Source organism: Martes martes (assembly GCF_963455335.1).
Source record: "Martes martes genome assembly, chromosome: 2".
NCBI classification, from domain to species: domain Eukaryota; kingdom Metazoa; phylum Chordata; class Mammalia; order Carnivora; family Mustelidae; genus Martes; species Martes martes.
The window spans coordinates 179,063,473-179,089,638 of NC_137889.1; the positions used below are offsets into that span (position 1 = coordinate 179,063,473).

The window sequence follows — 26,166 nt, forward strand, 5'->3', positions numbered from 1 at the left end:
GCTTGCCGGTTTCTACTCCCTTCTGCTTCTTTGCAATCACTGTGAGATTGTCACTGGGCCAGCCTGAGAATAAGCCCAGGCTAGCCTACTAGAGGGACAGAATATAAACACAGAGAACAGAGCTGCCCCAGCCATCTCCACTGAGGCCATCCGAGATAGCCGTCAGTGAGCCCTTCCAACACATCAGAGAACCAAGGCAATATTGCAGAGCTGCCTAGCTGACCCTGATCAACTGAGCCGGACCCATGTCAGAAGAACTACCCAGCGCTCCTATCACCTCATAAGCAAAAATAAAGCCTTATTCCTGTATGCCACTGAGTAGACGGGATATTTGTTACATGGCATTACTGTGGCAATAGCTGATACAGCCACCATCATGCCTTGTCAAGACTATTGCGATAACCTCCTAGTAGATATGCTACTTCCTAGGGCACCCGGGTGGTGTCGTCGGTTAAGTGCCCGACTCCTGGTTTCAGCTCAGGTCATGATCTCAGGGTCATAAGAGTAAGTAAGCCCTGCATCAAGCCCCACGTTGGGCTCTGTGCTCGGCACGGAGTCTGCTTCAGATTCTCTCTCCCTCTCCCTCGGCCCCTCTTACTCATGCTCATGCTCTCTCTTCCTAAAATAAATATATCTTTTTAAAAAATGAATCCACTACTTCCTTCCCTGTCTTCTTATAATCATTTTTCCATTTACCAATTTGATTTACCAATCAATACAAACTTATTTAAAAAGTTAAATTAAATTAAAAAATAAAATCATAATTCGGTTCATTTCCTCGGTCCTACTTAAATCTTCCAATAGCTTCTCCACCCTTAAACTAAAACCCCACCTCCTTCACCTAGCCTACCACCTACCTATCCAGCTCCATCAGTTAACACTCACCCCCCAACCCACGAAACCACATAAGACTTCTTCCCGTTCTTCACACACAGCGAATTCTTGGCCTGGTGGAGTCTTTCCACATCATGTACCTAGGAAATCATACCACCTGCTCTCTGTTGCTCTCTCCCTAGTCAACAACTTCTTGTAACTCCAATACCAGCTTAAATGTCACTTTTTGCAAAAAAGCCTTCCCTTAAGACCCCAATCTAAAGTAGATAACCAGTCACTCTCAGGTCTCTATTTTGATGATTTAAGTGATACTGATCATATCAACTGTACTCAAAGGAGTGACTGAATAAACAAATAAAACTTATCGGTACATGACATTTTTCTTGATTTTTTTTTTTGAAACTGTGTGCTCTCCCCACTGAGTGGAAGTTACACAAAAACAGGAACCTAGTCTGTGTATTCATCACTGGATCCTCAGCATTGCTGGATCCTCAGCATTTCCTTCACATAGTAGGTACTCATTAAATAGCTGATGAATGCTACCTGACTTACAGAATAAATGATCAGATCCTTTCTGAGATCAGGTTTCTCAGAAGAAGAAAGAGCTAGGTAAGATGAAACGGCAAGGGAGAAAAGACAGATGGACTCTGACAGAGAAGCCTAGAAGAAGAGAAAATATTTCACCTAATAGAAAATGAAGGTAAGAGTTTGGGCTCTGAAAACAGCCTAGTATGGAAGTGTGGCTCAGCTCCTTCCTGGCTCTGTGAACATGGGCGCACTACTCACCTCTCTGAGCTCGTGTCCTCATCTGTTAAACGGGGTAACAACTGCCACTTCATTAAGTTGATATAAAAGTTAAATAAGAAAATATATCTAAAGTGCTTCATATGGTACATGGATCACGGCAATTACTCAATATTAGTAACAAAAATGGTGGCGGTAGTGGTGGTGAGACCTAAGGCAGCTCTACCATTATTGATTAACTTGGCATAATCCATAGCATCTCACTTAATGTGTTCAGTCTATCGAATTTTTTTTTTCAATTTTCAGGCACATCAAATCGTCCCTTTTCACCAAGATTGGAATGAGCATAGAACCTAGAGCCAGTAGGGCTGGGTTCTGGCTCTGGTTCTGCCACTTACTAGCTGGGTGACTTCGGGCAAGTCACTGACTTCCCAGACCTGAAAGTTACTTGTCCTCAGCTCTGTCCATGCCCAATGCAGGAGGTGCAGGAAACAGTTTGCCAAGAGGTGAAGGCACTGGTGTAATACAGAGACATGGAGACAGAGAGACAGGCAGGCAGCCTACCACTCCAGTCCATCCCAGAGCACAAACAGGAATACATAAACACCTTAACTCCAGAATCTCAAACTGTATTTCTCAGACCTACTAGATTATACCAGACCCTAATTTCATAAAAGCGGGGACACTGGCTCATTTTATTCTCTGCCATAGGGCCAAGGGCAGTGCCCAAAGTGTACCTGCATATGGTCAACAGAGTTATGAGAAGGAGCTCAACACCACTCATCACTGGGGAAATACAAATCAAAACCCCAGTGAAATACCACCTCCCACCTGTCAGAATGGCTAAAATCAGAAAGACAAGAAAGAACAAGTGGTATTGAGAATGTGGAGAAAAGGGAACCCTCTCGCACTGTTTGGGGGAATGTAAATTGGTGCAGCTATTGTGGGAAACAGTATGGAAGTCCCTCAAAAAATTAAAAATAGGGGCGCCTGGGTGGCTCAGTGGGTTAAGCCTCTGCCTTCAGCTCGGGTCATGATCTCAGGGTCCTGGAATCGAGCCCTGCATCGGGCTTTCTGCTCAGCAGGGAGCCTGCTTCCCCTTCTCTCTCTGCCTGCTGCTCTGCCTACTTGTGATCTCTCTCTCTCTCTGTGTCAAATAAATAAACTAAATCTTTAAAAAAAAAATCAAAATTAGAAATACCATACAATCCAGTAATTCCGCTACTAGGTATTTACCCAAAGAAAGCGAGAACATTAATTCAGAAAGATATATGCACCCCTATGTTTGCTGCAGTATTACTTACACAGATATGGTATGGAAGCAACCTGGGGCACCTGAGTGGCTCAGGCAGTTAAGCAACTGATTCTTGATTTTGGCTCGGGTCATGGTCGCAAGGGTAGTGAGACTGAGCCCCACATCAGGCTCCATGACAGGCATGGCACATGCTTAAGAGTCTCTCTCTCCCTCTGCCTCTCTGCCCCCCCAAACAAAAATAAAAACAAAAACAAAAGGAAGCAACCTAAGTATCCACTGACAGATGAATGGATAAAGATTACATATAATCTTTATCCATTTATATAATATATAAGATATATTATATATAATATACATAATATACATAATATATAATTATGCAATATAAAGAGAGAGATATATATCTCAATGGAATATTATTCAGTCATAAAAAATAAATGGAATCTTGGCATTTGTGACAACATGGGTGGACCTAGAGGGTATCATGCTAAGTAAAATAAGTTAGAGAAAGACAAATACCATGTGATTTTACTCTTACATTTTTTGTAAAATCAAAAAAAAAAAAAAAGAACAAACAAAAAAAGCAGAAACAGACCCATAAATACAGAGAACAAACCGGTACATGGTGGTTGCCAGAGGGGTGGGAGGTAGGAGGATGGGAAAAATGCGTGAAGGGGAGTGGGAGGTTCAGGCTTCCAGGTGCAGAATAAGTAAGTCATGAGAATGAAAGGCACAGCATCAGGAATATAGTCGATGGTGTTGTTATAGCATTGTATGGGGACAGATGGTCGTTACACCTGTGGTGAGCATAGCGCAACCTAGAGTTGTCAAACCATTACTTTGTACACCTGAAATGAAAGTGACATTGTGTGTCAACTATAATTAAAAAAAAATAAAAATAAAAATGCATGTATTGAAACCAAATCAAAACAAAACATACTATCATAAGGTGTGCTTACCACAGGCTTGTTGAATGAACGAACACATATATTTGGGCCAAGCTGCATTGCACAACGCCAAACTGGTTTCTTATGTGCGTTCCTCACAGCCTTTTCTACGTGGACAGGCTCTGTGAATCATAGAGAATGCTGCCTTTCCCAGCCTTATGTGATCACAGAACTCACTCCACATCCCTTAAACCTTAAACATCTCCCAGAGCTGTAGTATTCTATAAAACAGTTTGAGAAACATGCTATGCATAGATAATTTCAGTCATTTTCGCCACCATAAAAGAGACAAGTTCTCTTACTCTTTACACATAACATCATAAAAGGCCAACTAATTTGACTCATATCTGGTCTGAGCTGTTTCCTCCACCTTCAAATCTCGCAGCACCACGCAGGGCCTCCATGTTCTACAGATGTTCTGCCCAGTTCCTCTGCCCTGTTTCCTGTCTCCTTATAACCCATCTACTCTGCAAATCCTTCTCTTTTTTTCTTCCACTATCTCTTCTCTCTACATCCCTAGTCTTCTTAGGAACGTTCTTAAACTGCTTTAACCACTCATCTTCCCTTTTTCTAAACAGCCCAATGTCTCCATCTTGTAACTTATAGCATCATTCCACATCTGCAACTTTTCAAAGTACTTCTTCTCCCTTTTATAATAAAGACTGTTCTATCTCTTGCATTCTCTACATTGGACTCTTTTTAGAGCCACTCTTTAATCTTAAGTAAATATAATCACGTCGGACCCAATCTGGGTTCCCCACTCCCTTCCTACCATTTATTTCCCAGTGTTTGAGAAAGCAAACACACTGGGCCTTTTCATACCTTTTGCTTGGGTTGTTCTGCCTAGAAGAGCACCTGCTGAAATGCCACTCGTTTTTTAAGGTCCTGATCACAGGTCATCTCTTTTATGAAATCTCCCTATTTTCCACTCCTGCCATAATTAACTACTCCCTCGAACCAGCCCAAAGCCAAATGGATAACTCATGGCAGACATATCAAGTTAGTTGTGCATAAGAATGAAGAGATGGCAGAGTTTGGAGAGAAGACCATGAACCAGGTGAGTGTATCAGGGGAAATGACCAAGAGACTGGTGGCAAAAGGAAAGTCCACAAGGGTATGTGCATGAAGGGCTTTATCTCTAAAAGAGAAAGCAGCAAAGGGAAGCCAGAAGGTTACAGCAGAGAGAGCTTCTCATCATGTGAGGAGGCTGGGGTGTGGGAGTGTTGATTCACAGTGGAACAATGCCCTCGGAGGACCGTAGGAAAGATTAGGAAGGAAGCCAGCAGAAGAATGGAAGTTCAGAATCATAGGGGAGTTGAGAGCATTTAGGAGAGAGCTGATCAGAAAGGCTAGGAGCCAAGGAAACCAGGGATAAGAGGCAAAGGCTAGGCCTAAGCTGGCGGAGGTCCCAGATAGTGTCAGAGGCCAGATGAGTTAAGCACTCAACAGTCTTTGATCAGCATTCAAAAGTAGGTTGATGAATAATTTTGTAATGTCTACGAAGAACACATTTCTCCAATGCTGTACTCATGGCATAATACTTATCCCTGTGTGTGGGCTCTGTAATGGGGGGAAGAGGTGGGAGGTTGGGGGAAAGTAGTGAGAAGGGGCTGGGTGTGCTATCTCCTTTCCTTAGGACTGAGCTCAGAGACCTGAAAGGGAAAAAGCAAGATGAGTACCTTGAGTTTCCAGGATCAAAGGCCTCCAGGCAAGGTACAGGCAACAGTAGGCACCAAGACCCAAGAACCAGGGAGCTCATCCAAAGGGTAGATAAAGAATGGCAATGAGGAATCTATTCACCTTCTGGAAAGTCTGTACATTAGGCACGGCTCTTTCAATTGCAAATAACTTTGACTTAGGCAGAAAACAACAACAAAAGGAATGTACTGGCTCACAAAACCAAGCAGGGCTGAGCTGCTTCAGGCACATCTGAATCCTGGGTGGTTTTTCTTCTTTTTTTTTTTTTTTTTTAAATTTTCTTTTGAAAGAGAGAGGGCGCAAGGGGGGTGGGGTAGGGGAGGCGAAACCGAGGGAGCCCAGTGCAGGGCTCGATCTCACCACCTTGAGATCTTGACCTGAGCCAAAATCAAGAATCCCATGCTTAACTGGCTGAGGCACCCAGGCACCCCTGAATCCTGGAGTTTAAATGCTGCTGTCTATGCTCCCACCACTGCTCAGTGACATGTCTCCCTGCAAGCCAGCTTCATTCATTTTCTCCTACTTCAAAAAGCTTCCCCCATAGAGCAGGCAAAGATGGCCACCAGGAGTTCCAGCTTAGATCACTCTAACAGGGGGAAAAAAAAAAAATCCCAGAGGAAAAGAATGCCTCCCTTCCTAACTGGAGCAGAAATGGAGCCTAACTGAGCAAAGCTGGGTCATGTGCTAACCTCTGAACCGATCACCAGGTCAGGTGGAGGCACTTCTCCCATAGGCCACCGCTAAGTCACATGACCAACCCGGGGCTTCGTGTCCACCCCACCCAAACCACAGGAACTGTGGACAGAGAAGTTCCCCAAAGGAAGGAAGTCTGGGCAAGCAAATCAGGAGTCTACTACAGTGTAGTCACTGGTTGGTCAGGCCCCAGATAACAAAAGAGATGCACAGTCCTGCTACTCAAAGGGTAGAAGTGAGGTGGGGAGCAGAGGCAAAAAGAAATGTAGATAAAATTAAATGTCCTTAATTTTTTCCCATTCTTTTTTATTGTGTTATGCAGCCCGTTGGCAAACACTTGAGGCAGACAGGAAGCAGAGCATTCCTCCAGAAAATTCCCAATCTTAGGGTTAATGTCTTGCTAGAGGCAAAAACAACGTTAGCTGGCCAATAGCTAGGACTCCAGGATCCTGTGAGTCTTTTGCATATGAAAGTCATTTTGCAAACTTCCCTTGGTCTTTACCCCCAACCCCTCCATAGTATATAATCAATTGCTCCTCACAATCCCAGGGTAGCCCTTTCTGCCCAAAGGTCCTGTTCACATGCTTTAATAAAAACCACTTTTTTGCACCAAAGACATTTCAAGAATCCTTTCTTGGCTGTAGGCTCTGAACCCCAACAGTTCCACATCATAAGGGCTTTGAAGTCAGACAGAACTGGTTTTAAATTTCAGCTTTGACACTTACTAGCTGTGTGACCTCAAGTAAATTACTTAATTTCTCAGTGCCTCAGTTTGCTCCTTATAAAACGGGGATAATAATAGCACCTACCTCCTAGAGATGTTTGGAAAGAGTGAATGGAAGAATGCACATAAATTGCTAGATAGACACAACGCTTGACACAAAGTGATCAATAAATGGTAGCTGTTATGAGTAATGATAACAATAATGACAATTATTATTATTTAGAACAAGGGTACCACATGAAGGGTGAACTGTGACTCGGTGAAAGAGAGAGCCCTGTCAGCACTCGGATAATCAGCTCTGGGTCAAGTTTCATTAAGGGCAACTGAGGACACAATGCAAGGGCCTAAGTGACACTAAGAACACAATTTAAAACAGTATTTAAATAAATAACACAATCATGAGCACCCACTGTGCTCATGAGTAAGATACATACGGATGGCTCTGAGGTAAACTACAAGGAAGACTGTCATTCTGTGTGACATTACTTGGGGGCAGGGGGAGGGTTGACTGAAGCTACTACATTACTTTCAGCACTGCGCATACAAGAGAACAATGCCTGGGCCCAGCTGTTGGAATGCTAAGAAGATACGATGTGGGAAACAAAGGCAGAAGAGAAATGATTACGCTTCCTTACTACCTACAGCCCATTGACAAATCCTTGAAACAGGCAGAGTGACACTCCTCTAGGAACCCAGCTGCCTCGATGTTAAGACTTCCTAAAGGCAAAAGCCAATCTTAGCCTAACCCCCAGGATCCTGTAAGTCTACTTTAACATATAAAAATTCCTTTGAAAACCTCCTTTATCTCTACCCCCCAAGATACATGTTGGCAATCATCATCCAAGCACATGACCTACCGATATACATCTGAAAAGTCTCATTTACTAAACACTAATAAATGACCTTTTCCTAATAATAGCTAGCCCCCTCAAGGTCCTGGAAACCTTGTTTCCAAAATACCAGAGAGGCTTACACTATCCCTAATCCCCTCCCAACTTGAAAGTATATAATGGGTCACTCCTCATGACCCCAGTGCAGCTCCTTCTGCCCACGTGTCCTGTTCCCATGATTTAATAAAACTACCTTTCTGCACCAAAGACATCTCATCTCAAGAATTCTTTCTTGGCCATCGGCTTTGACCCCTAACATCATTCCTATATCAGAAACAGAAGAACTACAATCACCTCCCAAAAAATGCCTTTGCATGAATTAGAAAAATAGTTCCTGGGACGCCTGGGTGGCTCAGTTGGTTGAGCAGCTGCCTTCGGCTCAGGTCATGATCCCATCATCCTGGGATCGAGTCCCACATCGGGCCCTTTGCTTGGCAGGGAGCCTGCTTCTCCCTCTGCCTCCATCTGCCAGTGCTCTCTCTCTCTCTCTCTGACAAATAAATAAATAAAATCTTAAAAAAAAAAAAAAAGTTCCTTTAAGAACTTTACTTTCCCCCCTCAAAAAAAAAAATTACTTCCATTTTCCAATAACCTGTCACAGTAAATAAACAAATCTCCTATATCTCCAATGTAAATGACATCCCAGAATTTTACAGTGCATAACCTGCACAACTGTACATGTTGGCCCTGGGCAGAGGCAAGGAAGCTGAGCTAGGGACTGACAGAAGTCAGGGTAGAGGGGTGGGGATGGAGTGTCTGGGAGTCCAGGGCCCTTTGGAGACAGAGAATAACTTTTGCTGTACCATTCAATATGGCAGCCACTTGCCACAGACAGCTACTGAGCTCCCGAATTGTGGCTAGTGCCAATGAGGAACTACATTTTTAGTTTTACTTCATTCTCATTCATTTCAATTTAAAATTTAAAACTGAAGCAGTATAAAATGTTTCTCTATGAACTGCAACTTTATTGTTTGGTAGGATGGCATCTTACAGTATCCACGCACTACAACAGTCATTGCCGGGCCTTGCACTCTACTGGGTCCTATTACTCATCATCAAGCTCCTGAGCTGTTTCTGGCATCTCATTAATAATCATTGTAGGATTACACAGTGAAATGACAATGTTTCTTCTCTATTGGGCCACACAAAATATATACTATGAAAATAAATTTCACCTAGTGTGTTTTGCTGGTACCCTCTCGAGCCAGACTGTATTGTTCTCAACTCTGTCTCCACCACTAGGTCAAATTTCCCTGAATCTCTGAGCTTCAGGCTCTTCATCTGTAGAACGTTGGAAATAATCTTGCCCACTTCATTGGATTATGGGGGGAGGGGCAGGTATTAAATGAGCTAATCCATGTAACCAGCCCCACAGGGAGTCTGCCACATTTTATGTGCTCAGAAACATTAACTATTGGGGGCTGGTAGTATATCGTTCGGGAATACAGAAGGTACAAACAAATGGTTTCCCTGTGTCACCGAGCTCCATTTGCCATAGTATCAGAGGGCGCAAGCTGTCCGTATGTCTCCTATGTGTTTATCTTTCTGGACCAAAGGATTCAATGAGAGTATTTTACTCAATCTTCTCTGCCACCGACAGATATGTTTGCTTTTCTCTAAGTCCATTACGTCTTTATGGTACGTTGATGAAACCATCTTAGATGCTGTTACCTGAAAATAGGTAAAATGACATTTCTGAATTATTTGTAACAACACCTAAGATTTAGCTAGCTTTTTTGTTCCAAGTCATACATTTAGGGAATCTCTTCAGTTAAGAGTTCACAATCATATCTGAATCTCTTTCTTGAGTAAAAACTAGAATGCAGGCTGTCTGGGTGGCTCAGTCGGCTAAGTGTCCGCCCTTGGCTCAGGTCATGATCCCAGAATCCCAGGATCAAGCTCCCTGGTTGAGCTCCCTGCTCCAAAAAAAAAAAAAAAAGACTAGAATGCTCATCTGCATATACAGAGAGATTCATTTTACCCAAATGCATTTTTCATCACTGCATGGACTTGAGACCAGCAGTTGGGCTTTTAGTGTCCCAATATGTTCATGTTGACTGTAACTTGGGATCTCACCCTGTGTATTCCCTCTTCTACATTGTTTTTTTTTTTTTAAATAATAATAATTAGACTAGGGGCACCTGGGTGGCTCAGTGGGTTAAAGCCTCTGCCTTCGGCTCAGGTCATGATCTCAGGGTCCTGGGATCAAGCCCCGCATCGGGCTCTCTGCTCGGCAGGGAGCCTGCTTCCCCCCCTCTCTCTCTGCCTGCCTCTCTGACTATTTGTGATCTCTGTCTGTCAAATAAATAAATAAATAAATAAATCTTTAAAAAAATAATAATAATAATTAGACTAGTTTACTAACATTATTGTTCTAGGAAATGTCCATTTATGCCCAGCCTTTGTTCTGTTCCCACCCCTCACTGCTGATTCAGAAAAACATTTTTTCCAAACTCCCACTGACTCATTTTATTTAACAAACTTTGTGTGGAGTCTTTTCAAAGTTACTTTGAAAATCACCGTTTGGGGAACCCGGGTGGCTCAGTAGGTTAAGCATCTGCCTTCCGCGCAGGTCATGATCCCAGAGTCCTGGGATCAAGCCCCACATCAGGCTCTCTGCTCAGCAGGGAGTCTGCTTCTCCCTCTCCCTCCGCCTGCCTCTCCCTTGCTTGTGCTCTCTCAATCTCTGTCAAATAAATAAATAAAATCTTTAAAAACAAAAATCACATTTATATCTAGCTTCCATAATTACTTAATGCTCTTTAAGAACTCCAGTGAATGTGTTAAACATGATCACCCCTGACAGAAGAGTGGTGCCTATGCCTATTCCCCCAAAAGGCTGTACCTGCTTAAAAAGTATAAAATCCACTTTCCCAACACATACACACTCACGGCAGAATTTATTTTAGATTCCATTTGTTCCACAAAGTTCAAGAAAAGTGTCATAGAGAGCACGTTCAATTTACCCTCTTGTTCTCAGCAAGCTATTATCCTCTGAGGTTCACTTTTCTCATCTGTAAAATGGGCATAATATAGATGCCCTCTGCTAAATAGAGCAAGTCATCTCATTATTCATGAACGTGTATAAAACACTCTGAAAAGCTCAAAGTCCTTTACAAGCATTAGGCCATGAATCTTTCTGAAGTTAATTATGTGTCATTACGCTTTGCTTAATAGGTGGAAAACCTGAGGCATGGGAACATAACACCAGTTAATAGCCGACTTAAAAATCTAGTCCAAGCTTTAAACATTAGACAGGAAGATGTCAAGGAAAAATCTGAATAGGAATCCACTCTACTCTGGTTCTTTATCAAGAAAGACATTAACGTGGGGCGCCTGGGTGGCTCAGTGGGTTAAAGCCTCTGCCTTCGGCTCAGGTCATGATCCCAGGGTCCTGGGATCGAGCCCCACATCGGGCTCTCTGCTCAGCGGAGAGCCTGCTTCCTCCTCTCTCTCTCTCTGCCTGCCTCTCTACCTACTTGTGATCTCTCTCTGTGTGTCAAATAAATAAAATCTTTAAAAAAAAAAAAAAAAAGAAAGACATTAACGCAAAATTCCCTCACATTGCTGGTTGTCCTGCCCGCCCGCCCCCCACACACACTTCCTCTTACAGTCCAAGAATGGGGAAATGGGTGGGAGGGTTGGAGCTCCCCGTGGGCTTATAATGCCTTCCCCTGCTTACACAAAGGTTCATGAACCCTAGGCCAGGTACCAACGTCAAATGTTGTTTCACAGATACCATAACGACTTCTCCACCTTTTGTTACTGATCCCTGGAAACTTTTCCTACCACATCCAACAAAATGAAATGAGGCTATAGACATCACCGACCGGAACACAGCCTCTGCAAATGGACCTGTTGGGTTACTCTAGCTTTATTTTCTGATCTACAATTTGGTGCATAACATGGCCTGACTAGCTCCAGTTAAACTTTGTGTCTTCATACAAAGTAAATACAGTTGATCTGAAAGGTCAAAAAAGAGAATGATAGAAACTTTAGATAGTTTTTTGTTTTTTGTTTTTTGACAGACACAGATCACAAGTAGGCAGAGAGGCAGGCAGAGAGAGCGGGGGGAGCAGGCTCCCCACTGAGCAGAGAGCCCGATGCGGGGCTCGATCCCAAGACCCTGAGATCATGACCTGAGCTGAAGGCAGAGGCTTTACCCACTGAGCCACACAGGCACGCCTTTAGATAGCTTTATATAGCTGGTGAGCTTTTTTAAATTATTATTTTGTGCCCTTCTGAGGATGACTAATAGAAGCTAGAAATCCTGAGTCCCAAAGTGGTATTTTGAGAAAAAAACTCCCCAAGAAAATAATCCCCAAAAGGGAAAAAAGTATAACAACACTACTTACTTAAAAAAAGAAAAGAACCCCAATTGTCCAACAATTGAGGAATGGTGCAAAATACCATTTTGTGTGTGTGAGTGTGTGTGAGCGTGTGTGTGTTATTTATTTATTTATTTAGTTAGTTAGTTATTTATTTTGGGTACTAAATGGTAGTTTTACTAAAGCCTGGGAACAGGACCCGTGGGCAGAAAGAGCTGCTTCACCGGGTTTATGAGAGGTGGCTGACTATACACAATGGGGTTGGGGGAGGTAAGGAAAAGGGAGATTTCTTTTTTTTTTTTTTTAACCCTTTCTCTGTCTTTTTTTTTTTTTTTTTTAGATTTTATTTATTTATTTGAGAGAGAGAGAGAATGAGCAGTGGGGAGGGGCAGAGGGAGAGAGAGACAGACAGATAGAGAAGCAGACTCCTTGCTGAATAGGAGGCCTGTTGCGGGGTTTGATCCCAAGACCAGGAGATCAGGATCTGAGGCAAAATCAGGAGCCAGAAGCTTAACCGACTGAGCCACCCAGGCACCCTGAAAAGGGAGGTTTCAAAAGGATTTTCATATGCTAAAGAAGACTCACAGGATACTGAGGACTTGTCATTGTCAAATTAAGGTCGTTTTTCCTTCTAGCAAGGCATTAACAGTAAGATAGTTGGGAGCTTCCTGGAGGAATATCGAGAATATCATATATTGACAAGATAATCACTTCGCTATTAAAAATGATAATTATTGCTACAAGAAAATGCCTATATGAAATAATGCTACCCAAAGGACTTTATGCCTGAACTAATTATAATCTCAAAAAGCAATTGCATATATATGTAAATATATCTTATACATATAAAATGCATATATGTACAGTGCACATATATTGCATATATATAAAGATTATAGAACTTGGAATTATACAAACAGTTGCCTGCAGTGCTCAAGTTAATTATTTTCTAGAAATTTGCTGAAGATTCTTAACAAGCCAAATGATGATAGAGATAACCGAGAGGGGTTTGCCAAGATTTTCTTGGAATGCTTTTGGGGTTGTTTTAAATTTCTTTGTAGGCTTCAGCACTGTTTACATGTTTTTTAATAATTAGTAGATGTAAAATAACATTTTCTTTTTATAATGATAGCAGGGAGAGTCCACAGAGCACACTGAGAGTTGAGGAATCTCCGTGGCATCCAAGGATTAATCCTTACTCTAGGCGAGGTGTCACCAGCTCTGAGCCCAAAAACCCTCTTTCAGCTATGACTCCAGAACCTATGACCTAGAATTTTTTAATGCAGTGCTTCTATAACTGGTTTCAATAGGTGATCAACAAGCTGACAATCCTTTAAAAAATTAAGAAGCATTCACACCTCAATTTATGTATCTCATTCACTCATAACTCAGTTGAATTGTATTTCTGCTTAACCACCTGGCTAAAGGATCAGACATTTTTATCAGTCAAGGCAGGAGAATAAAAAAGAAAGCCAACTGCCTTCTATGAAACAAAAATAACCCCAATGGTAAAAACCAACTTTGTTGCACACTTAAATTATATCCACAGAAAAATAAACCTTGAAATCACTCCTTTGTAGGAAAAAGGGGAAAAAAAAAAAAAAGCCATGACTATGGGGAACCTAGGTGGCTCAGTCAGTTAAGGTCTGACTCTTTTTTTAAGATTTTATTTATTTATTTGAGAAGGGGGAGTGTGTGCATGTGATGAGAGAGAGAGAGAGAGAGAGAGAGAGGTGGGAGAGAGAGGAGGGAGTGAGAGAGAGAGAGCCCAGCATAAGCATGAGCAGGGTCAAGGGCAGATGGAGAAGCAGACTAGACACCCCGCTGAGCCAGGAGCCCCATCTGGACTCACTCCCAGGATTCTGGGATCATGACCTGACCCGAAGGCAGAGGATTACCGGCTGAGCCACCCAAGCACCTTGAGTGTCCAACTCTTGATTTTGGCTCAGGTCCTGATCTCTGAGCCCCATGTTGGGCTACCACTCAAAGGAGAGTCTGCTTCTCTCCCCTTCACACTCCCTCTGCATCCCCCCCCCCCCACTGACTCATGAACTCTCTCCCTTTCTCTCTCTCTCTAAGATAAATAAAAAATCTTAAAAAAAAAAAAAGCCACAGTTTCATTTTTGGGGCAGTCATGTGGAGATTCCACATGTTGTGGCTGAAACATAATACTGGGGGATACATGAGGACATGCGGGTTTCTGAGGAAATAGTAACAGAAAGACATTGTTGGAACTCTATTCAGGATAGAGAAAAATTAAAATCTTTTCCTATGAAATCAGGCTAGAACTTCACAAATATTGAAGATAAATGGAGTAGGATATTTGACAGAGAGTTCCACATTATAAGTATCTTACACAGTAAAAGACAACTTAAAATCTGTCACTTTGATACTCTGTAAGCTACTCATTTCAAAAGCTTTTAACTTTCAAAAATAAATGACATGTAGTTACAAAAGGAAATATATGTACACTGCTGAAATTCAAAGAGATCTTTCTCCTTTATAAATGTAAAACTCACCCATCTAGACAACCTAATCAGTACATACTTCCCTCCCTCCTCCAAAAGCCACTCTTCTTAGCCATAAGAACCATGACAATCCCAACACTATGCTAAGAGAAAATACACAGGCAGGGGGGAAAATAGCAGCAGTAGTAGTAGTAATAGTAGTACTAGTAGTAATCTGTGTTGTCCTTTTAAGAATGTTGTCAATGCCTGGCTGGCTTGGTCAGTGAAACATGTGACTCAGGATTGTGAGTTCAAGCCCCCAGTTGGGTGTAGAGATTACTTAAGAAATAAAATCTTTAAAAAAAAAAGAAAAAAAAGAATGTTATCAGCACTTGGGAAAACATACATGTTCCACGTTTCAGTCTATACAGCAAAAGTAAAGTGAAAGTCTAATGGAGAGGGGCGCCTGGGTGGCTCAGTGGGTTAAAGCCTCTGCCTTCAGCTCAGGTCATGATCTCAGGGTCCTGGGATCAAGCCCTGCATCGGGCTCTCTGCTCAGCAGGGAGCCTGCTTCCTCCTCTCTCTCTCTGCCTGCCTCTCTGCCTGCTTGTGATCTCTGTCAAATAAATAAATAAAATCTTTTAAAAAAAAAAAAAGTCTGATGAAGAATTTAATGAATTTAGGCTATTGGGTCCAACTTGGGTAACTATGACCAAATATCTTTTTTTTTTTCCTAACTGCTAAGTGTCCATAATTATCTGGAAAATACATTCATCAGGTATTTATTAGGCATTGCACTCTTCCCTAGGAGAGTTTGCAATCCAGCTATGAAGACAAAAAGAACTTAGGTGAAGCACTTAGCACGTAAGAGACAAACATACTGCACAGAAAGAGAGGTTGCAATGGCTTCAAAGGTTCTATTTCGAAAAGGGAATGATGGGGATGCCTGGGTGGCTCAGTCAGTTAAGAGTCTGCCTTCAGCGGCACCTGGGTGGCTCAGTGGGTTAAAGCCTCTGCCTTCGGCTCAGGTCATGATCCCAGGGTCGTGGGATCGAGCCCCACATCGGGCTCTCTGCTCAGCGGGGAGCCTGCTTCTCCCTCTCTCTCTGCCTACTTGTGATCTCTGTCTGTCAAATAAATAAATAAATAAAATCTTAAAAAAAAAAAAAAAAGAGTCTGCCTTCAACTCAGGTCATGATTCCGGGGTCCTGGGATCGAGTCCCGCATTGGGCTCCCTGCTCTGTAGGGAGCCTGCTTCTCCCTCTGTCCGCAGCCCCTCTTGCTTGCTCTCTCTCTCTCTGACAAATAATAAATAAAATCCTTTAAAAAAAGAAAAGAGAAGGATGGCCCTGGATGCACCGAGGGAAGAATGAGTCCTGCAGGTGTTCCAACTGGCCACGTTTCCGTTCACAATAGGGGGCTCCAGCTAAGTGTGTTCTAACCACCTTCTCCTTTGCTGTCACCCACAGAGAGCAAGTCACTGCTGCACCGGCTCTGCGGCAGCAATGCTGGTGTTTTCTGCACTCCCGATGCATAGGCATCACCGTAAGGTACACCGTAAGAGTACCTTATCTGTGCTTTTTCTGCACAGATAAGGTGGTTTGGGAGCAATGCTCTCCCTCCTTCAGTGGAAGCTGACTCTCCCCATTCCTCTGTGTGTGAGCATAAAGTCCTGTTGACGTTGTCAGTCTACTGGCAAAGAAGGCTGCAAGATCACACCGAATTAAAGAAGCCTAAGGAATGATTCAGTTGGTAAAACGGGGCTGGGAAAGTTCTGATCATCCACGAGGCCCCGGATAGATCAGTCATTTCTTCTGCACAGCCCAGCCAGAAACAGGAACTTGGTGCACATTCCAAGAAAGACATGAGCTTTGAAACAGGAAGTAAGGATGCTTCTGCTGGTAAAGCAATTGTGTGATAAACCGGCCTCCAGAAGGAAATAGTGGTAACTTCCATTAGAGGCCACATGGCCACCAATAGCAGCACCAGGCCTGCCTTTCAGATTACAGTATTGGGCTTACCGTGGAGGGTCACTGAAAGGTAAGACAGTCAGAGGCAGAGGTGCTGGAACGGGTCCTCCTCGACACAGTGAGCTGGAGAATAGGAACAAGGGCTCGATGACCAGTAAGCTATGTCCCACCCACTCTAGGTCTAGAGGTTTTGCCTCCCACGACAAGGGTAAATGGTTGGTGGTGGATGCTTAAAGTGGTAGAAGAAGAAATGTGAGGTCCAAACTGGGTTCCGTGAGAGAATATGCCTGGATTGGCCAAAGAAAGTTTACTGCTGGTAAAGGCCAGAAGACAGCAGCGCAGCACCATGGCTGAAGCTCACCGGTCTCTCGTGGAGGTTGGTTAAGGCACCAAGGGCAGATTGAGCAAAACCTCCCTCCCGAAAGCCCAGTAAGATGACAACATGAGACCTCACATGGTGACGTGAGGGGAAGCCAAGAAACAACACGATTCATACCATGGTATCTCCAAAATGCTGCATAATTAAAGGCAGTTAGGCTGTCTGTGGGGAGAGGGGGGAGCTGAAATAAAGAGGACTGAAAGCTGCTTTAAAAAGCATTTGGATGTCCCATATCCCTTTGGCCATTCTGGGCAAGTAGGTAGCTTTCTCCCCATCCTTGCAAAAGCACCTGGAGTTCCTCCACCACCTCCTCTCCAAAAGAGGTTCTCCAGAATGGGGTACATCAGACACAGCTCGGGTGTTCTACCAGAAACACTATGAGGGGGTAATATGGACAAGTGGATGCCAAGACTTCCAGCCTTCTTCTCCACCTAGCTCCCAGATCACCGGCAGCCAGGCTCTCCGCCACCATCCAGGAAAAAGAGTGGAAGAGCCTTTTCTGAGGACCCTCGGTGGCCCAAGAGGTAATGACATCAGAGTTCCTCCAGATAAAAGCCCCAGCCAGATCACTAGACACTGAAGTTTCCAGTCAACAAGCCCACACACATCTTCAGCTTTTAAACCCCCACTGAAACGTGAATAGACCACAGAGGGTATTAGAAATAGGAAGCAAACCTCTAAGATGAAAGACCGAGACCTAAACTAATAAATAGACAAAAGCCACTTGGGGAAACTGAGTCTGTAATGGAAAGATAAAACCGTCAAAAAAAAGTTTATCCTCAGAGATAAGACAGATAATCACTGAAACAATAAAACAGAAAAAGAAATGGATATTGAAGGGGCCAAGAGCAAACCACCTCAAAATGTGTCACTTTGGCACACTGATTATTTTAAATAAAAGTTACCCAAGAGACAGCCAATGCAAGAAGAACACTCGGACCTTCCTCTGTCCCCTGAAAGCAGGAAATAAATCTCCTATGTGAGATGCCCTCCCAGTACCAGGAGATAAAAAGACATCCTTATGGCCACAGATGAGAAATTTAGATCCGAGAAGGTCGTATAAATAACCTTGTTACTTTTTACTCATTTACTACCACAGTCCAAATACTGTTTCGATTTCTTTACTAATGAAGGTTCCTAAAATGTTCTTTGTCCTGTCAATTCTTAACAGACTTACTGTTTCTTTATCTAAAAAATATAAAAACTGCCTGCTTTAGTCATTTCTTTAGGTCTCAAGTTCATAATTGGACCTCTGTGCACGTGGAATACACTCCCCCGGGGGCGCCTGGGCGGCTCAGTGGGTTAAGCCTCTGCCTTCGGCTCAGGTCATGATCTCAGGGTCCTGGGATTGAGCCCCGCATCGGGCTCTCTGCTCAGCAGGGAGCCTGCTTCCTCCTCTCTCTCTGCCTGCCTCTCTGCCCACTTGTGATCTGTCTGTCAAATAAATAAATAAAATCTTTAAAAGAAAAAACAAAACACTTTTTCCCCCCTGTTAATCTGTCTCCTTTAAATTTAATTCTTAGTCCAGCTGGGTCTTGAGGGTAAAGGAAAATTTTTCCTTTCCTTCAATACACCACATACATACACATACACACACATATTCAGATTTTAAAAAAAGAGCTTCTAATTTAAAATAATTAGAAATGGGATTATACTTATTAAAAACTCGGTGGAAGGACTAGATGATAAAATTGAAAAAGTCTCCCCAAAAGCAGAACCAAGACACAGAGAGATAGGTATTAGGAGAGAAAATATAAGAAAATTGGAGGTCTATTCCAAAATATCTAATATATGAACAATACGAGTTTCTGAAAAAAACATCACAGGGTGCCTGGGTGACTCAGTCGATTAAGCAGCTGCCTTCAGCTCAGGTCATGACCCAGGGTCCTGGGACTGAGTCCCACACCACATCCAGCTCCCTGCTCAGCAGGGAGTCTGCTGCTCACTGTGCCTCTGCCCCTCTACTCTGCCCTTGTCCCCCTGCTCATGCTCTTTCTCTCTCCCTCTCTCTCTCTCTCTCAAATGAATAAATCTTTTTTTAAAAAAAAAGTAAGAAAGATCACAGAAAATGGAGAGGAGGAAATTATTATCAATCAGTCAATTGAATAAAATTTCCCAAACTGAAGGATATATGTTTCAGGATTCAAAGAGCCCAGCACACTGGATGAAAGCAGATCCATACCAAGGTATAACATCATGAAATTTCAGGATTATGGAGATGAAGAGAAAATTCTGTAACTTCCATAAAAGACTCAGCAAGCTTGTAAACTGTACACGAATTACAGGCAAAATCTGAGGAATCAGAACAGTTCTGAATTTCTCAACAGCAATACCATAGCTTAGAAGGCAATGAAACAATGCCTTCAAAATTTCCATCCTAAAATTCTAAACAGTCAATTGTCAGTGGAAAAAAAGCTATTTCCAGGCATTCACCATCTCAAAAAAAAAAAAAAAAAAAAAAGCATATCCCATGCATCTCTTTCCAAAAAGCTCTATGAAGATGTGCTCTACCAAAACATGGGAGTTCACCAAGATAGTGCAAGACATGTGCTTAACAAGAGATCCAACAGGAGAGAAATGATCCTCAGAATGATGACAAAGGTCTTCAGGGTGACAACTAGTCCCCATGTGTAGAGGGCAACTGGTCCAGATGAGGGCAAGGAGGAGAACTTCGGGAAAATGAAACTAACAACACGTGATGCATTTGAGGCAAGTTTTGGAAATCTGGCCAAGAGTTTTGGGTCAAATTAATGATGCAAACATACAAAACTAAATAAATGAACAAACAATGATTAACTCCAAAGAAAACAAGAACTTGTGCTTGGCTTAGCTAGGAATATTGATCCAACCAAAATTACTGTTTAACTACTACTGCGAGGATGGGAAAATAAGGAAGCTGTGGTCGAGATGGGGGAGAGAAAAATAAAGGGAGCCACGTCATCATCTTCCACAGTGGGAAGTCAATAGATAATGCTTCAAACTGCAGAACTCGAATAGTAGCAAGCAGCAAATACCGAAACAACCAGCGCAAAGAATTATAAGGGATGTTTCTGGAGAGTGAAAAGGTGTAATTTAGATTAAAAGTTTAAAATTTAAAAACAAACAAAAAACCACATGTTGTTTTCTATGTCCAGGCATTTTTACATTTATTTGCTTTTGCTTTGTCTCCCTAATAACAACTTAGAAAAATTCCATCCTTGTTTTTCCCAAACAAAAGAAAATGCAATTTTCTACATCTAGCCCTCAGTAGCTACGGCCATCTGAGCTCTGAACAGCCAAACGTGGTGAGGAAGGTCATAGTTATAATTCAGCCCAAGCAAGGACTGGTTGAGCTAGGGCAGAAACAAGAAGGCAAGTCCCGGTCGAGACAACTACTAAGCCCCTCTCTTACAGGCTTCTTTTCAGCGAAGTTATCCCCATGCCATAACCACATGGTCTGGATAATTTTACAGTTGCCAACAACCGTGAGCCAATTTCACTCCTTTCTAAAGGACTCAAATGTTCCCCCTAATAACACTCATCCATCCAAGGCAGCTGGCCCCTAAAACGACTGATCTAAGTACAACTTCCTTCTCTTTACCTCTCTAGACTGAATAACACGGGAGAATAAGGGCTTTGAAGCAAGTGGCACTGTCCCCAACAGATATTTACTAAGCATCCATGGGGGACCCAGCACTCGGCGGATGTGGACCTATCCTCTCTGTCTTGAACAGTAAGTTGATTCTCCCTAAGGGTGGGAATCCAGGCAGGGGTGGAGTCGGGGTAGAAGCCACAAAACTGGAAGAGCTGGGGCGGGGAGAAGAAGGACGAACTGGACCAACCTGGAGGAACCTGTAAGCAGAGGTGTAATTGGAGGCCCAAGGCTCAGGCTCCTACTACTCTAGATATGCAGAGGAAGGCAGGGAGACCGACAATTCCTCCCCAAGCATAAAAGGAGCCAGACAGTGCCCATGACCCTTCCAACCACCTGTCAAGGCTGAACTTTACAGAGCAAAGGTTACCATTCTCTGAGCTTTACCACGGTTCAATAAAATATTGCCCCTGCCCCTGAGTAGTAGCTGCTGAGAAAACATGATAAGTAAAACAGGTTGAAAGTACATTAGCATTCTATATTCTTTTCTGTTTGGAAAGATGTGAAAATTTTAGTTCAAGAACCTATGGGGAGCAAAGATTTTGCCAACTAGAGCACAGCACTGATTTGCATGTGTCTACAACACTTACCCTACACAGTTCCAGAAATCAAAACATATACACCCTTGTGGGAAGAATCAAACTCATTAACATAAATAAACACATTGCAGTAAGCATCATGAATTGGCAAGAGTAGTAATAATTGATCAGATTAATTACAGTACAGGGAAAGTATATAAGTCTTTCCTAAACACTGAAAAAATGTAACTGAACTAAAAAGTATGTCCAAAACAAAGTAAGAAAAGGACAACATGCTCTCTTTTCTCCGTATAAATCATGATATTCCATATTACATGTGATTCTTGCTCATTGAGCTACCAGTGTCAAACCGACCTGTTACATCCTAAACTTAATTGGGAAAACCACTGGTGTGTTGAGGTTGTTTCTTCCTCCTCAGCTCTTTAGACGAGAATCCTCTCAAAGAGAGTAAATTCTCAGAATTTCCTAAAAGGAAAATGGGCACTCACTGGAAAAATACAGGGTATATGCTCAAAACACTTAACTATTTTGGATACCTTCAAACCCACTTAGCCACCGGCCCATCCTGTTGTTCCCAGACCTTCTAATCAAATATTCCAATTTCCAAAGAATGGCATTAGATGAGACTGTTTCCGAACCTGGTACACAGAAACGTACTATTCTTCTTCTGTGGAGGGGAGGGGTGGGAGAGCAGATCAAGAGCAAATTTAGGATCCAAGGAGACGCTCACACTCCAGATCAAGGTCCTAGTCTTTCCAATACATGTTTTCACCGAACAGCTGTTTTCAAGACTCAAACAATTTCCCAGATTAAAAAAAAAAAAAAATGTGAAGTTGGTGGGGTGAGGCACTCGGACACGTACGACCGTGGAATGTCTCAGTGGACTGTGCCAACTTTCAAGCGAGACTGCGCTGCCACCCAATCAGAGAGGAGGAACCAACCTGGCCGCCCCGCTGGGAAGTGAACCCAACGGTGAACCTGGCGCGGGGCGGCCTCAGCCCTGGGACGCAAAGGGAAAGGAGGCGGGTGCTCCTCGGGAGAGGCCAGCGCCTGAACTCGAGGGGCGGAGAGGCGGCGGCCCAGGAAGCCGCAGCTACGCGGGAGCGCGCACCTGTCCCTTCTCCCTGGACCGGAGTGGACCGGGTCCCTCACCTGCCGTGGCAGGAAGATGAGAAAATCTTCCTCATCCCAGGAGGGTCGGTCTCTGGGCTTGGGAGAGCCGCCTCGCGCCTCGCGCCGGTTCCTGACCCTCTCCTGCCCGGAGCCCCGCAGTCCCGGGGCCGCCCCTGCCGACCCGCGGCATCCTTACCTGGCTGGAGCGCGCGGGCTGCGCGGAGCCGCGGACGGTGTGAGGTGCCGCGGGCACCGCGGGGTTGGGAGCCCGGAGCCCGCAGGCCCCGCCCCCGACCGCCCCGGCCCGCCCCGCCCCGCTCGGCCCGCCCCCGCTCGCTTCTGCCCGCAGCCACCGGTTCCCACGAACCCTGCGGAGGTTTTGAGACCGGAGGCGGGAGTGGGTTGCCGGCGCGTCCCGGCCGCCGCGACCCCGCTGGGGGCTCAGGTAAGTCGCAGGAGCGTCCCTCGGGCTCCCGAACGCGGAGCTGGGACTCCCTAGGCCCAGGCTTCCTACCCCCGGACAACCGCCCCGCGAGGTCTGGGACGGCCCCGGCCCGGGAGAACCCCGAGCAGTGCCACCTGGGGGTGACTGGGGACTCTGTCGCAACTAGGGGCCGCACCTCCCCTTCCGCTAAGCAGTGGCGGGTCAGGCGGATGACACGGTGCAATGGAGCGAAACGAGAGTTTTATGACAAGAATAAGTCTTTTTCTGTCAAACCGGAGGCATCGGCGCGTGTCTGGTACACTTAAAGGGTCACGTGTCCTCACTATTAATGTATTAACACTTGATTCACTCACTGAAGAGTAGGAAACAGCCCTCGTAGGAGACTCACTACGTGCCAGGCACTGTTTTAGTATTTAACAGATATTAACATTTCCATAAAGTGTACGTTATTTCGCCCATTTTACATGCGGTGAAAGGGAGGCACCGGGAAGTTAAATAACCAACCTGATGTCACCCGACGTAGTCAGCTGAAAAGCTGGGATTTAAATCCAGGCACTCCTCCCCTGGAGTGTCTAAACCACTGCCATCCTGACTCACCAAAATCTGAGGGTCCACCGTGTGCGGTGAACTATTACAGTTCTGGGGAAAATAAGACAAGGGCTCTGGCTTCGAAGAGCTTTTATTCTAGTCTGGGGAGAAAGGCAGTAAGCAAGTACAAAGTGAAACCACACTGCACATATGACAAGTGTCTTGACTATAATAAAGCAGCATGGTGACATTGAGTGTGGTGGGGAGAGTGAGGCTGCTTTGCACCTAGTGGTCTTGGAGACTTCTCTGAGAAGGGGACAGTGGAGCTTGAGCACTAAATGAGGGGACAACCTGGAGATGAAGCCAAGGGAATGACAAATGCATTAATAGTTATTATGGCTCATGCTTGTTTGGGACTTTAAAACATGCATTATCTCTCCTTTGACCATGCAGTAACCCTGAGAAGTCCGACAACATTCCATTTTACAAGGGGGGGAAGGGGGGCGGCAGGGATCCTAAGGGTTGGGAAGTTTAATGAGTCACCTAAGTCATTGGGTAGGGAAAGGGAGGGATGGGAAGATGCCACAGATTTGAACCAAGGCCTTCTGATGCCAAATCTCTCACTCCGGTGGGAGCCTTGAGGATAATAACCTGTACTCAGAGTGGATCTAGTGAAGTTCTGTTTTGTGATCTACTGTCTCTTCCCAGCCCCCATCTCTCCTTCCCCTCATCCCGTTCAGAAACTACTGTTGACTGATTGACAATTTTCCCCAGGGCAGTGTTCTCAGAGGGAGCAGAGGTGAAATTATATGGAAAAAAAAAATGTGCATGTGTAGAGAGAGAGTTACAATGGTAATAAAGTTGGTTTTCTCCCAAGAAAAATGCTCATATACATATATGTATAAGTGAGAGGACTTAACACTTCCATCAAATCGACTGATCCCAACAAGGTAGGAGAACCACTGTCTTAAAGGGTTAACTGATACTGTGGTGATTAAAAGAACTGATTTCCAACTCACTTTGCCTGTGCTCCCTGAGTACGCTGGTGACTCCTATTTTTGGCTTAATGGAAATGAAACGAGGTTCTCAAAGTTGACAAAGTCTGACTGAAAGGGCCGCAAACCCAGACCCTCGTATTACCCCTTCATAAAGTTTAAAAGAGAAGAAAATGTCTATATTATCCCTCTTAGTTCTCAAGAAAACCAGAGAGAATGGATCTGTAAACAAAATACCTAGATAACAGAATTCCTTATCAATGATAGTTAAGGTAGTTTCCATAATGTTATACTGTTTCCTAAAGAATACATTCATTACGTTATCAATGTAAGTAGGTGGTTGCTGCAGGTGTATTATCCCCAAAGCAAGTAGTACAGAGTACTGGCAATTGTTTTTAGGAGAGTGTTGATAAGAAGAGAAGCAGAGATAAAGACAGCAAGAGAGACTTTTTTAAAGAACTTCAGCTACACGGATGAAAAGGTGTAAAACTGAACTCAGGATGTGGTGGGCTAAAAAAACCATTTAATCTTTATTATTTCATATGTGAAAAGTTCAGTAGCTTTAACAGCACACAGAATACAGTTTAGGTCAACTCGGTTTTTACAGTAGGCCCTCATCAAAAGAAGGAATATGGTCATGCTGGACTTACAAAGATTTCTCCTGCCTTCAAGGAGAAGATTCCAACAATATCATTACTATCTTATTTATTTCAAAATAATATTGAGGTACGGGGAAAAGGCATTTATGTACACATCTCGGAGACAGGGACTCCCTTCTTACAGATATCCCCATGGCTTCTGTAAAATTTGTATGTTTAGATGAGCAGTATCAGGTTGACATAATTTTAGTTCCTTGAGAGAAGAAAATGCCGCTTTTTAACTTGCACCTACATTCCACATTGTGCATTAAAAGACACATGGAATCAACGTGGGAGGTTTATAAATAAAATTATGTTTGTATTTAGAACTCATCACTTTTTTTTTAATCTCTGGCTTTCTTTTATAACTTTCTTCCTACTCAAAAAAGACCTAACCCATCCTGCCTGAATAATACATGTTTGTTGAATGAATGAATGATGACGACAGTGATGAAAACAGTATAGACCTTATCAGTCTTTTATCAACAGTCTGTTCCTAAGAGAAAATGACTTCACTGTGCTGGTATGATAGATCTGCTTCTCTTTCCAACATATACTGAAAGCAGTTGCTTCTTTGAAACTACACAGGAGGAAACAAACAGGCTTTTTGTTTATTTGCTTTTTTAAAGTATGCACCACACCCAAAATGGGGCTTGAACTCACAACCCGGAGATCAAAAGTTGTACACTCTACCCACTGAACCAGCCAGGTGCCCCCTGTAGGAAGGAGTTTTAAATGTTGGACACAAAATCAAGAATTATACTCCAGGAACAATTGCTAAATAAAGCATCAGATACAAAGTATGCTTATGAGATCTTCACTAATAATAATACAATAACAAGGAAATATTCAAACAAAACTTATAATAGTATGTAATGTCAAGCTGTCACTAAAAATAATATATAAATTAATAAAATAGGCATGTGGAGAAAAACATGAGCGTTAAATGAAAAAAGTAGAACACAATGCTTTATGTATCCTGTGACTGCACCTGAATAAAAATCATGTGGGAAGAAAATTGTTGGGTTGAAAAAAAGAATAATGATTAATAGATATTGAGGGGGCTGCTCTGTGCCAACCTTTGTTTTCAGTTTAATTCATCTAATTTTCACAACCACTCTGTGGTGAAGGTACGGTTGTTATTTTTGTTTTACTAATGAGAAAACTAAAACCCAGGAGATCTGAGTAATTTACCCAAAGTCACACTGTTAGTGAGAGGCAAAGCTAGGATGTAAATAAATATAAAGCAGTGTGACTCTAGAGTTTGCACATTTACTCACACAAATCTGGCAGAGAAATTAATGTTTGAATCATGGATCATGGGTTTTGTTGTTTTTTTTTAAGATTTACCTATTTATTTTAGAGAGC

At 43.3% G+C, this 26,166-nt stretch overlaps 1 protein-coding gene across 1 annotated transcript in view; it reads right to left on the reverse strand.

Moving 5' to 3' along the window:
- TEC (tec protein tyrosine kinase) overlaps window positions 1-22,540 on the reverse strand; it is a 142,711-nt gene extending 120,171 nt beyond the window's left edge. Inside the window, exon 1 of the mRNA XM_080797812.1 lies at window positions 22,389-22,540. The gene's annotated coding sequence lies outside the window, so the exon portion shown is untranslated. The remainder of the gene's footprint in view (window positions 1-22,388) is intronic.
- Window positions 22,541-26,166: the final 3,626 nt, after the last annotated feature.